Here is a 12,445-nt window from a genome sequence, read left to right on the forward strand (position 1 = left end):
CTTTATATTGTTGTCTCCACCAAGCAATATCACCCCTGAGTAGTAGGTGGCCACTTGCCTGTTCCTGGCTGCTCAGCCCTAGTAAAGTTCCAGCACCTGTCTCCAGCAGGGCTGCATGGCTTCTCTCTGACTCCCCTTTCTATCTCTCAGCATTCAGTTCAGTTTTCCCAGCCTAGCTCTACTCTGCTTTATCAGGCCAAGCCAGTTTTCTTTTCTGTCTATGTGTTGCTTTTATTGGTTAATGATTTATTCAATTGATTATTCAAATTGATTAATTTTTTATTAACCAATAAAAGCAACACATAGACCAAAGGATCTCCCACATTATTTCCCCTTTTCTGTTTAAATAAAAAGGAAAGTTTTAACTTCAACACAGAAAAAATACATATAAAAACAGTTATCAAGTAAGAATTATTGTTATAATATTTATATTTATTTTATCTCTTATCATAACTAAGGAAAACTATAACTATATATTCTTCAACTCCATCAAGACTGCAGAAGGATATAATATTACCTAAGTAAACAGGAAGTGCATTGTAAGCAACTTCCAAAACTCTAGAATTGACAGAGACATCTCACTGCCTGGACACTCAGCCAAAGTTCTGTAATGTTGCAGGCACCCATCTTTAGTCTACTGGCCCATAGTATCAGAAGACTTTTTCATGAAGCAGGAAATTTCAAAGACAGTTCCATCAATATTTGCAGTTTGTCAGTCACTTTCTTGTGTGTCTTGCAGAATGTCTGGCAGACTCTTTCATGAAGCAGGAACCCCAAAGGACTGTCTCACCTTCTTTAGGCAACTTTAGCAGTCATTGTTCTGTGGGTCCTACAAGTCCACTTCACACAGAATAACATCAAATAGTGCAGGCAAGAGCAGTTTCTTGCCCAAATGACTATCAAACTCCACATATAGCTTCTTCGATGATGAAGTAATTGGTGCTACTGTCTGTACTCTGTCTTTTTAAAGATTTTGTTTTATTTTTTAAAAATGATTTATTTCTTTTTCTAACTCTTTATATTCTTTTTCTTCTCTCTCCCAAGCCTATGTACATTTATCCAACACTGTGAACCATTTGGAGTTTTTTTTTTCATCTGAATTTGTCTTTATTGCATATCTGTAATCCTTTTCTGACCAGAAGTGCTTCTTAAAAAGCTAAGTGATATTACTATGACTAAGACTGTTTTGCCTTTTGACTCCACCCAGGTCAACATGTAGGAGGAGGTTCATTACCACTGAGAGCCATTCTCTCCATCCCAGATCCAGAGTTAGGTCCTAGCAGGTCTGTGTTACCATTAAACAAGTGTAGCACTCTGCTCAGAAACCCCATTTAAATGCTTGGCCCCCTGAAAAAGCCAGAGTTCATGCTGGCAGCATGGCCAGGAAGCAGCTGTTTCAAAACCCATACAGCTATTTTTCTATTCCCACTGAGTCAGGAAAACCTCTCTTAAAGGAGCTGCAGTGTTAAGCCACACTTAAGTCTGTTTTGGTTTTTTGGGGGGGATTGGTTTTTGGGTTTTTTTTTGTGCCTAGAATTTCTTCCCCAACTCTCTCAGGTTTTAGGTGGATTTTAGTTGGCCACATTGGCGCTAATTTGTAGTAGGATGCCACTTGTTTGTTCCCGGCTGCTCAGCCTGGGTAAAGTTCCCACACCTGTCTCCAGCTGGGCTACATGGCTTCTCTCTGACTCTGCCTTCTTTCTCCCAGAATTCAGTTTAGTTTCCTGCCCACCCACCCCCTGCCTAGCTCTACTCTGCCCTATCAGGCCAAGCCAGTTTCTTTATTCATTAATCAATAAAAGCAACACATAGACAGAAGCATCTCCCACACTAGTCCTGTCTCTACTTCCCAGGTGCTGGAATTAATGGTGTGTGACTCCCAAACACTGGGATTAAAGATGTGAGCCAGCACCACCTGGATCTGTCTCTCAATCTATCTTATGTAGACCAAGGTAGTTTTGAACTCACAAAGTTCTACATCCTGAGTCCTGGGATTAAAGGTATATGCCATCACTTCCTGGCTTCTAGGAGCTTCACTTTATATTCTGATCGTCAGGCAAGCTTTATTTGTTAAAATATAAATAAAATATCACTGCAAGTTTGGATGAGAAAATAAGACTGTCTCAACAGGACCAAAATGTTAAACAGATTTAACATATAAGCCATCAATTTCACTATTAAGTTGTACCCAAAAGAACTGAAAATGTATTCTATAAAAAGATATATAAGTATTCAGAACAGTATTCTTTACTATAGTTAAAATGAAACCAACTCAAATATTCATAATATATATGTGTGTGTGTGTGTGTGTGTGTGTACACACATACATATGATACTCTGTTTAATCACATGGAAGATTTTCCAAAACCTATAGTGATTGTCTAAATCTGTAGACAATACTAAACATATGTATTCCATACTGTTTTCCTATACCTGCTTATCTGCATTAAATATAATTTATAAGTAAGTCACAATAAAAGATTGATGTTAATAACTAATAATATTTTGAAATACTATATTGTAATAAAAATAACATTAAACTTCTGAATTATTTATTTCTACAATTTTCAACATAACAATTTTGGATGCAATTGGTCACAAGTAAGAGAAGGTGTAAAGAGAAAAACTGAAAAAAAAAGACTATGGATGATTATGTGGACAAAATGCCATCTATTCATATCCCGTAAAACAGTATTTACCTGTGAAAAGAAGAAATCCTAGCGGAAAGTATTAAAAACTACTGTTATGTGCTTTAACATGTATTGGCCATACTAATATGCTAATTCCAAGAATCTATGTACAAAATAGCAAATATTGTATAATATTTCATATATATATGCAAATGACTAGATTAAAAGGAGAGTACAGGCATACATATAAAGGAAGGTAAAAATTCAGCCAAAATTATCATGGTAAATTAATGAACTTAGTGGGTTTCCTTACAAGTGAGGGCTTCTTTATGTGAGCCCTGGTGGGGGCCTCCTTACAAGAGCATCGATGTACCTTAACACCCAAAATTTTCCAATCCAGCATGAAAAATGACTTCTCCATAACTGCATATGGAGTCTCTCCTCTGATTAACTTTCCACACTATATACTCTAGCCTCTCCCTAGACCACCTGCAGCTGGGTGTGAATTCCATAGAGAGCTGGTACTCAGTGAGGAAAGAGTGCTTTGAACTGCAAAGACCTACTGACTCACCCCACCCTCTCTATGACCGAATGTCAACAGTCCCAATCTTAAAGGTAATCAGGCTGCTCTCATTAGATGCTAATAACTGTTCTGCACACAGGATAGCTTCCATAACAGAAAAACTTTTATTTTGTGACCCATGTGGCTACATTTGCACTTGCTTTTTATTAAATAAATGTTTTGTACACTTCTCTTTGTGCTGTGGCCTCCCACTATATAACACAAAGAAAAACAAGGAACTATATGAAATTAACAACAATGCACTACTCTTTCAGTGCAAAAAAAAAGCTTTTCTTTTTCTTTCAAAAACAAATTCCTGGATATGGAGCTTAGTAGTAGAACACATGGTCATAGGTTCAGTTGCTAGCATCACACACACACAGAGAGAGAGAGAGAGAGAGAGAGAGAGAGAGAGAGAGAGAGAGAGAGACAGACACACAGACATACAGAGAGGAAGACAGAATCAGAAAGAAAGAGACAGACAGATTGAGACACCAAAGATAGAGGCAGAGGGCAGAGACAGAGAGACACAGACTGGCTAATAGATAGAGAGTGTCACATGATGGAAAAAAAAGACAATTATGTATGACTCACAATGAATCCACTTCAAATTTAAGACAGTGATTAATGTGGAAAGTCCCAGCCTATTGTGAGTGGTGCCATGCCTGAGCTGATGGTTCTGGGTTTGTATAAACAAACAGGCTGGGCATGCCAAGAGTAGCAAGCCAGCAAAGCAGTGACCCCGCCCCCATTGGTCTCTGTTTCTGTTTCTGTCTCCAAGATCCTGTCTTGAGTTCCTGCCCTGACTTCTCTTAGTATTGAATGTGACCTGATAATTGTAAACCAAAAAAATCCATTCCTCCCCAAGTTGCTTTTGTTCAGGGAAATTTATTACAACAATAGGAACCCTAACTCAGATGTTAAGAAAACACAAAACAGTAAGATAACAAAATGCACAAAAACAGATCATTTCTAGCATAGTCATTCCAGAAATAGAAGAATGTATCTTCTGTCCAAGTATATATAGGCAATATAGCAAAATAAATCATACTATGAACCATGAAAGATCTCAATAAATTTAATTATGCATATATTAATAAATACTAATCCATTAAAATTGTGGTATTTTTCATTCTCGTAGTGGAGATGGAAGCCAAGGCCTTGAACAAGCCAATTGAGTACTCAGTCACAGTACTTAGAAATGTATGAGCGGAGATCTAGGACATCATGATGTTAGGGCCGTTCAACACTGAAGCAGCTACCTACCTGGAGCCAAGAGAGAGAGGCCCACTATTGTTTTAAGTTAAATGTTGTATGACGATTACATTGTTCTGTCTTTCCCTCTGTTTTGAAGAAAATAAAATCACAAGACTCTTGTCCTGTTTTCTTGGAGTTTTCTCACAAGCCTTCAGAATTCTCCTCACAAGACCCCATTCTTGGACTGTGTTCTGACGGGGGGGGGGGGGGGGGAACAGGAAAGAGTACAGGAAGGGGAAACTCTAATCAGAATATACTCTATGGGAAAAGATTCTATTTTCAATAAAAGAGGGGGTGTGGCACACCTCAAAGCTTGGTTTCGAATGACTTAGAAACAATAGCGTCTCTACTACTAGCTTCCTGCTAGTCTGCTAGGTTCACAATGGCAACCACTTTCTAGGCATCAGTTCACGACAGTCAGTTTCTTCTGAAATTAATGAACATAACGAAGGTTAGGATAGTCTTGAGTCTCCCTAGACTCAAAGCCAATTCTTCCTTCTGCTTGGAAGCATTTGAGTCAAGTTCTTTACTGCTTTCCTTCTGTAATCAAAGTGTGCCAAACTTTCCTGCCCTGGAATTACGAAGGAACAAGGAAAGATGTATACCAAATGTTTAGCACAGAAAATGGGCCAAGTATCAACCATGGGACAGGACTGTTTGGAGCTCTCTTTGGAACATCTTTTGAGCTTGCCCTTCCTCTGATGCTCTCCTTGGCAAATTCGGTTATATTGCTTCAGTGTACATGAAGAAGCAACAAGATATGATGTGAATGATTAGGGCACTTTTTTAAAAAAAATAGCTACTTATTTAAATTAGGAATGTGGTTACAAATGACTGCATTACAGCATAGGAAAACATAGAGACTTTACTTCCTTTAAGGAATTCCATGCCCCTTGACATAGCTGTTGCACTCATGAACTCAGTGCAGCTGTTATTGTCCAGACATAACCTACACATGATGAGGCCTATAAACCTTTTATTTCAACAGGAAGAAGCCCATAGAGACACACTGTCCTTGCGGAACTCTTGGCAAATAATGGTAGAAAGGATGGGAAACATTATTTTCTTCAGTGATAATTAGTTATCCTCACTCTGGTAAATAGCCTCTGACCTATGCTTGGGAAAGTGTGCCAGCTAGTTTTATGTCAACTTGGCACAAGGTAGAGTCACCTGGGAAGAGGAAATTTTGATCAAGAAAATGCCTCCACAGGATTGGCCTGTAAGCTAGTCTGTAGAGCACTTTTTTGATTGGTGATTGATGTGGTAGGGCCCAGACCATTGTGGGCATTGACAATTATAGACAGGTGGCCCTGGGTTCTATAAGAGAGCAAATTGAGCAAGCCAGGAGGAGCAAACCAGTAAGCAGCACTCCTCCATGGCTTCTGCTCCACTTCCTGCCTCTATTTTTCTTTTCTGACTTCCCTCTGTGATAGAGTATGACCTGACACTTGTAAGACTTTCCTCTTCAAAAAGATATACCATATTCTTGTATGAAATTTTCAAAGATTAAATGAAAATTATTAAATTATTGAGTTTAGATAATATGTATATCATATATGATTCATGTATTTGCCTTGAACACAGCAATTCTAAGTAATCGTTGAGTTTAGACTGAAATCAAATGAGAACAAATATAGTGATGCAGAACCACGATCCTGGTACTTTTGAAGCTACACCAAGAGGATCAGGTAGGTGTTCAAGGCCACCCTGGCCTACATTGTGAGTTTCAGGCCGAAAGTAAGATCTCATTTTTTAAAACTTGCAAAGAAAAATTGGAACATTTTGAGCACAATGAACACAAAACATTTTAAAATTTGTGGGAGCCACTACATCCATACTTAGAAAAAATTTTATAGCAATGAAACCTCACATTAGGAAGGAACAAAACCAGAGACTGACAGTCTTGGTTTCTCCCTTATGATATAGAATTATAAAATAGAAAACACACTACAAACCAAGCAGATTAAAAATACAGATTAGAAAAAAATCAATGAAATAAAATGCAATAAATTTGTATAAATCAGCAAGCTTACAGTGAAAATTATTTTGTAGTTAAACATTAAAATAATCGGTGAAACTAAAAAATGGCTAAGAAAAAAATAACAAACATCTAGACAGATGACAGAGGAAACATTTCATAGATTTTAAAATGATATCAAGGAGTTAGAGATGATTCTGTGCTTATCTTCCAGAGAACCCAATTTAGTTGAAGCACCCATGTTAGGGAGCTTATAACTGCCTGTTAACTCCATCCTTGGGGCACCTGCCACTCTCTTCTGGCCTCTACAGGCAGCCCACACATACTCCCAAACACACGTGAAGGACACAAAGATTCTCCTCCCCGCCCCTCTCTCCCCCTCCCTCCCTCTCTCTCTCTCTCTCTCTCATACACACACACACACACACACACACACACACACACACACACACACTTACACACACCAGTTTCCTCTGAAATTGAAATGTTCTACCCTCCAGGGAAGCTCTTTAAACATGGAGATAAACAGTTCAAAATACGTTCAGGAAGTCCCAGACACTGACTAGGTTCACCAGGCTCCTTCCTGCCAGTGTAAGCAATAGAAGCTGAGAGACCCCTCAGATGAATGAAGCCAAACTGCTTCATTGAAGCCAAGGAGACTCTGAGATCAAACTAGCTGCCTGAAAGAATCAGAAACCAACCAAGCTGCCTGGTAGAGGTTTGAACCAACTGAGTCGCCTGGAAAGGGCAGTCCTCAACCTGTTGAGCTGGCTGTAAGCTCCAAGCTTTTATAAGCTGGTACCTGTGCTGGAGTTGACTACGGTGATGCAGCTCTCTTTGAGTTATTCCTACTCTTGTAAGTAACTCCTCACCCATATTCCTGTAAGTAACCCCAATAAAACTCATGGGTTAACCTCCTTGAACTTTGGTGTTATCCTTACTTTCTTGGTCTGTGTGGCCTCCCGGGAGGCCGGTTCCTAGCAAAAGTTTTGTCATACAACACTGTGACACTGAGTTAGAGAATAGCTTCTTAAATATGATACGAAAAGCATGATCCATAAAAGAAGAAATAGGTAAATAAGAATACAGAAATATTAATATTTTCTGCTCTCCAAAGACACTAACAGGTTCTAGCCACTCATTGGCCAGCCTAGGACTTCAAGGCCCGGGCTGGTGAGAAGAAATCCACGGGCCCTCCAGGCACTTTGTGGTGTTGGGCAGATGTGTCCCATCATGGTGAGCAAATATGTGGTGGAGAAAATGGAGAGAAAGCAAAGCAGAATGGGTCATGTGCTGTGGAAAGAGGCAGAATGGAAGAAATGAAGGAAGTGAGGAGCAGGCTGGTGTGGGAGGCCTGCTGGCCACCTGGAATCATGGTGACATCCAGGAACCAGGCTTCTGCCAGGGACCATGTCTGACTCTGAGAATGAACTACATGCAGTTTAGAAAATAACTCTTTACAAACTAAGTAAACTAACTAAACATTGAGTTGGGGCTATGCACAGTGTTAGAACACTTCCTAACACAGGGAAGGCCCTAGATTCTATCCTTATAAAAGCAAAACATCAAAAAAATGTTAACCATAGGAACCATTTGTTTCATTACTAGGTATTTATTTATTCATATCTCTAGCTCTAAAAAACATTCTTAAGAGACAAAATATGATAATTAATAAAATGATCATCAACATCTATTTAGATAAACATCAAATTATGAATTAACATAAAGACCCACAGACAGTGAGAGACTTTGGAAAACTCAGTATCTTAATCAAATCTCTCTGGAGCCTCAAGATTCGGGGATCTATTGAGAAGAGGGGGTGGAAGATTGTAAGAGCCAGAGGAAACAGTTTCTTCCAGGCACAGCAGGGCTGATACACATCTGAAATCAGAGATTGTGATAGCATGCACAAGACCTGCAGAGGAGTCAGGGAGTCCCAGCACTAACAGGAAGAAGTGAACCTGGGATGCCATCACTAACCAAGAAACTGTTTGCAATTGTTACCCACTGGCAAAGAGAAACTGAGTTTTCTTCAACAGACTGTCACTGGGTATGTCAACCACACTCCAGGGCAGGCCTCATGCCCCAGGTGTAGTTGGCCAACACAGCATGAATTCCATTGTGTGTGTGTGTGTGTGCACATGCTTTGTTTGGGTATTTTTTGTCTTATCTTTTTGCTTGATTTTCTTCTTTTGTTTGTTTGGTTTTGGGTTTGTTTTTTTTTTTTTTTTGAGAAACAACCAGTACAAACATGATGTTGGGTGAGCAGAGAGTTGGGAAGGGAAAATAATATGATCAAAATATATTGAATTTAAAAATAAAATTTTTTTAAAGAATGGATGTTTTGTGACTGGGATGCTATAGCTCAGTCTGTTAAGTGCTTGTTCTAGGAAATTAACCTAGTATAATTAGAGAACTGCAGGTTCCTGTGTTTGTCCCTGTATCAGAAAACAAGGTAGAAAGTTCTGAAATGATACTCCAAATTGATCTCTGATCTACACACACACACACACACACACACACACACACACACACACACCACTCCTTTCAGTGTTATTAAAAGCCAGACAGTTATTTTAAACTTCTTGCCTATAAAATAAAATGATATACGCTGAGCATAATAGTGCACACCTTTAATCCCAGCACATGGGAGGCAGAGACAGAGACTCTGTGAGTTCGAGGCCAGCCTGGTCTACAGAGTGAGTTCCAGGTAAGCCAAGGCTACACAAAGAAAGTGTGTCTTGAAAAAAAAACAATAATAATAAAGTGATATAATTAGCTGGCTTCTATTCACCCAATAGTGTGTTTAGATATCTACAACATCATGTTGTAAAGCCATAACTGAGGTTAAAAGAGTAAGGGGTACCAAAGTCCCAAAAATACCAACTGTATTATGAAGTGAAGATATATTGAGCACATTGTTGTTTTGTGTTGTTGTTGTTGTTGTTGTTGCTTTGAAAAGACAGGGTTTCACATAGGCCAGTGCCATGAGCAAACTATGGTAGAAACACAGAGGAACAATAACATTTTTGTCTTTCCACAATGTCCGAATATACTCAAACAAAACACATTCAGGAGACTTAGCAATTTTAATGACAGAAATTTGCAATTTAATCTGACTACCTTGGAATCCTGGTCTAGGCCACTCAATTTCTTTTATTCAAATCTTAATTACTAACATTAACTTTCATACCACAGGTCACAGAGTAGTTCGAGAAGCTTCAGGATGGACTGAGCAAAAAAGTCTGTGTTGATAAGATAAGGAACCAGACCAGTGCCCGGAGGGAGCTGCTGTAAGTCAGTTTGAGAAGTTGCAGAGTTCAGCTGCTAGGTAATAGTTGGAAGTGGGTCTGGATAAGGAAATGGTAGGCCAGACCCAGGTCTACAAAGGGCAAATAAGTGGACACACAGGTAATCAAGTAAGGAGCGTCACTAGCAGCAAACCAGGCCAAAGAGAAGCAGCAGAAACATTCAGGAAGTCCTGTGTCCCTGAGGCACACACTGGGTAGATAGGTTGGTGTGGAGCCCTAGCAAAGCAGTGTTAGGTGTCTTTATGAGGTTCATATGAGAGAATTACATACTTTGCTTGGTCTTCCATGTCCAATGAATTCCTAGGCCTAGCTTCTCTGATAGGATTTTAATAGTTCCATGTGCCTCTATGGCCTCAGTTTAGCCCAAGAAACTTTCAGGGTGGCTTCCTTCCTACTCTCAAAAGTCGGTGATCAGTCTGTCCTGAATGGGTGGTACCTGACAGATGGTGCAGGTTCGGGGTTTACCCAGGGCCTGCAGTCATCCTTCTCCCTCAAAATAGAGTAAACAACTGCTTCTAAAATGGAGTCTCCTGAGACAATATACACTGCCTGATTGTCATAGCAAGGCCAGTCTTGAATGATGTGGGATTCCCCTCTGTATGCTGTGAATATGTTTTATTATCATTGGCTAATAAAAAAAGCTGATTTGGCCAATGGATTAAGAGAGTAAAGCAAGGCATGAAATCAGAACACACAGAAAGAGAGAGAGACAGAGACAGAGACAGAGACAGAGAGAGAATAGGCAGAGTCAGGGAAATGTCATGTAGCTACCAAAGGAGAAGGACATGCTGGAACCTTAGGAACCTTACCAGTAGGCCACAACCTCATAGCTATACGCAAATCAATAGAAATGGGTTAATTTAAAATGTAAGAGCTAGCTAGGAATACGCTAGAGTCATTGGCCAAACAGTGTTGTAATTAATATAGTTTCTGTGTGATTGTTCAGGAATGAATGAGCAGTCTCCTTCTACATTTGAATTCACCACGTAGTCAAGGATAACTCAGAGCTTCTGAACCTCCTGTCTCCACCTCCAGGAATGTGCCCCCATACTAGGTTTACGCAGTTCTGGAGCTAGAACCCTGAAATTCATGTATGCTGGGCAAGAACTCTACCAACTGAGCTACATCCCCAGTTCCAACACACTGATTCTTGTTGATTCTGAAAAAGGAATCGGTGCACTGGTAGGGTGCTGGTTCAGGAGAGATGAAAACAACAGGGTGGTTTGGGCGGTGGCATGCCATGAGACCGCTGAAGGAACCATAACAGCAGGATCTCCATGACTAGGGGCAACAGCAGGATATCTGAGAAGAGTCTCCATGAGGGTCCAACGCTATACATTATAGATTATTGGCTGGTGAACCACTTCCAGAGAAAGACTACAATGGTTCTTACCCACAGAAGAACCCTGAGATGAAAGCTGGGCCTAGCTGTGAATGGGGCAATCAGCTGAAGTTCGTTCTCTTCACTCACAGTGTGTATGCCATGGATCAAGTTCAGGTCTTCATGACTGGGAGCAAGCACCTTACCTGCTAAGTAGCCTGCTAAGGTCCAGTTGGACCCATTTTTCTAAACCTGCTCATGTGTAGATATTTTAATATTCCCTCTACCATAAATTATAATCTGCTACAATTATTTTCACATGTGATTTTGAATTAAGGTAGATAAACTTTGAGGGCCACACTGCTGCCAGGGCCATAGTGAACCAAGTGGCCTTTGCTGTCACCCAAGGCCATGGTGACGTCCAGGCCCCAGCTGTAGCAGAAGGCCATAGAGCCTGTGGCCCTACCATAACTGGGGTATATGATGATGTCTGTGGCCCATGTGGATATCCCAGGTCTGGGCTGCCATCTGAGGCCATATGGGTATCTGAGGGCCGTGATGATGCCTGTACAGCCACTCAGGATCATAGGGATGTCTGGGCTCGAGCTGTGGCTGAGGACCATGGTTGGGTTTGTGTTGATGTCCATGGCTCATGTTACTATCATGAGCCATGAGAGCACTAGCCCTGGTGGTCTGGGCACCAGAGAGCTGATCCCACCCCTTACCTACTTCCTCATCAGGAGAACTACCTCCTCCCCAGTACTGGCCTCAGCAAGAGAGCAGGCCTCAACCTTTAACCGCCCTGGAAGAACTATGTCCCCTTTCACTGGCGGCAGCAACAGCAGAGCTAAGCCTGCAGGCAGTAGAGCTGACCTCATCCCTCACCAAATACGTGCATGCAGGAGCTGGCCCTGAGGCTTGCCTGAGGGGTTGTTCATGGTGGAGGCCCAGACCGAGCCAGACTGAGCCGGTCAGCTACTACCAAGCCCACATTCAGGGCTTTGAGTTGGCCCACCCCAAAATCTATACTAACTATGATCTGCTAGACCACGTGATGGGACTAGGCCTGTGGAACCATAGCTGACTCTGGGCAACAGCCCAGATTGAAGTTTCAGTGAGGGTCCAGTATTGATAGTGTAGCAGAATTCAGAGGCCTTGAGCCAGAACAACAACTCATTGCCATGAACATTTGTAGATGAAGAAAGTTCTTTGGGCAAAAGCGTATACTGCATGATACACAGCAGCTCCCAATGCCAGTCCAATGTGAGGGAGAGGTGGGGAAGACGGAGGAGCAAAGTGGCACACACATGGCAGAACTGAAGACACACCTGTAAAACGTAAATAAATGTTGGCTCTCAATTAATTGTAAGTTGTAAGATTTACCAC

This window comes from Myodes glareolus, chromosome X (genome assembly GCF_982192425.1).
Source record: "Myodes glareolus chromosome X, mMyoGla1.1, whole genome shotgun sequence".
NCBI lineage: Eukaryota > Metazoa > Chordata > Mammalia > Rodentia > Cricetidae > Myodes > Myodes glareolus.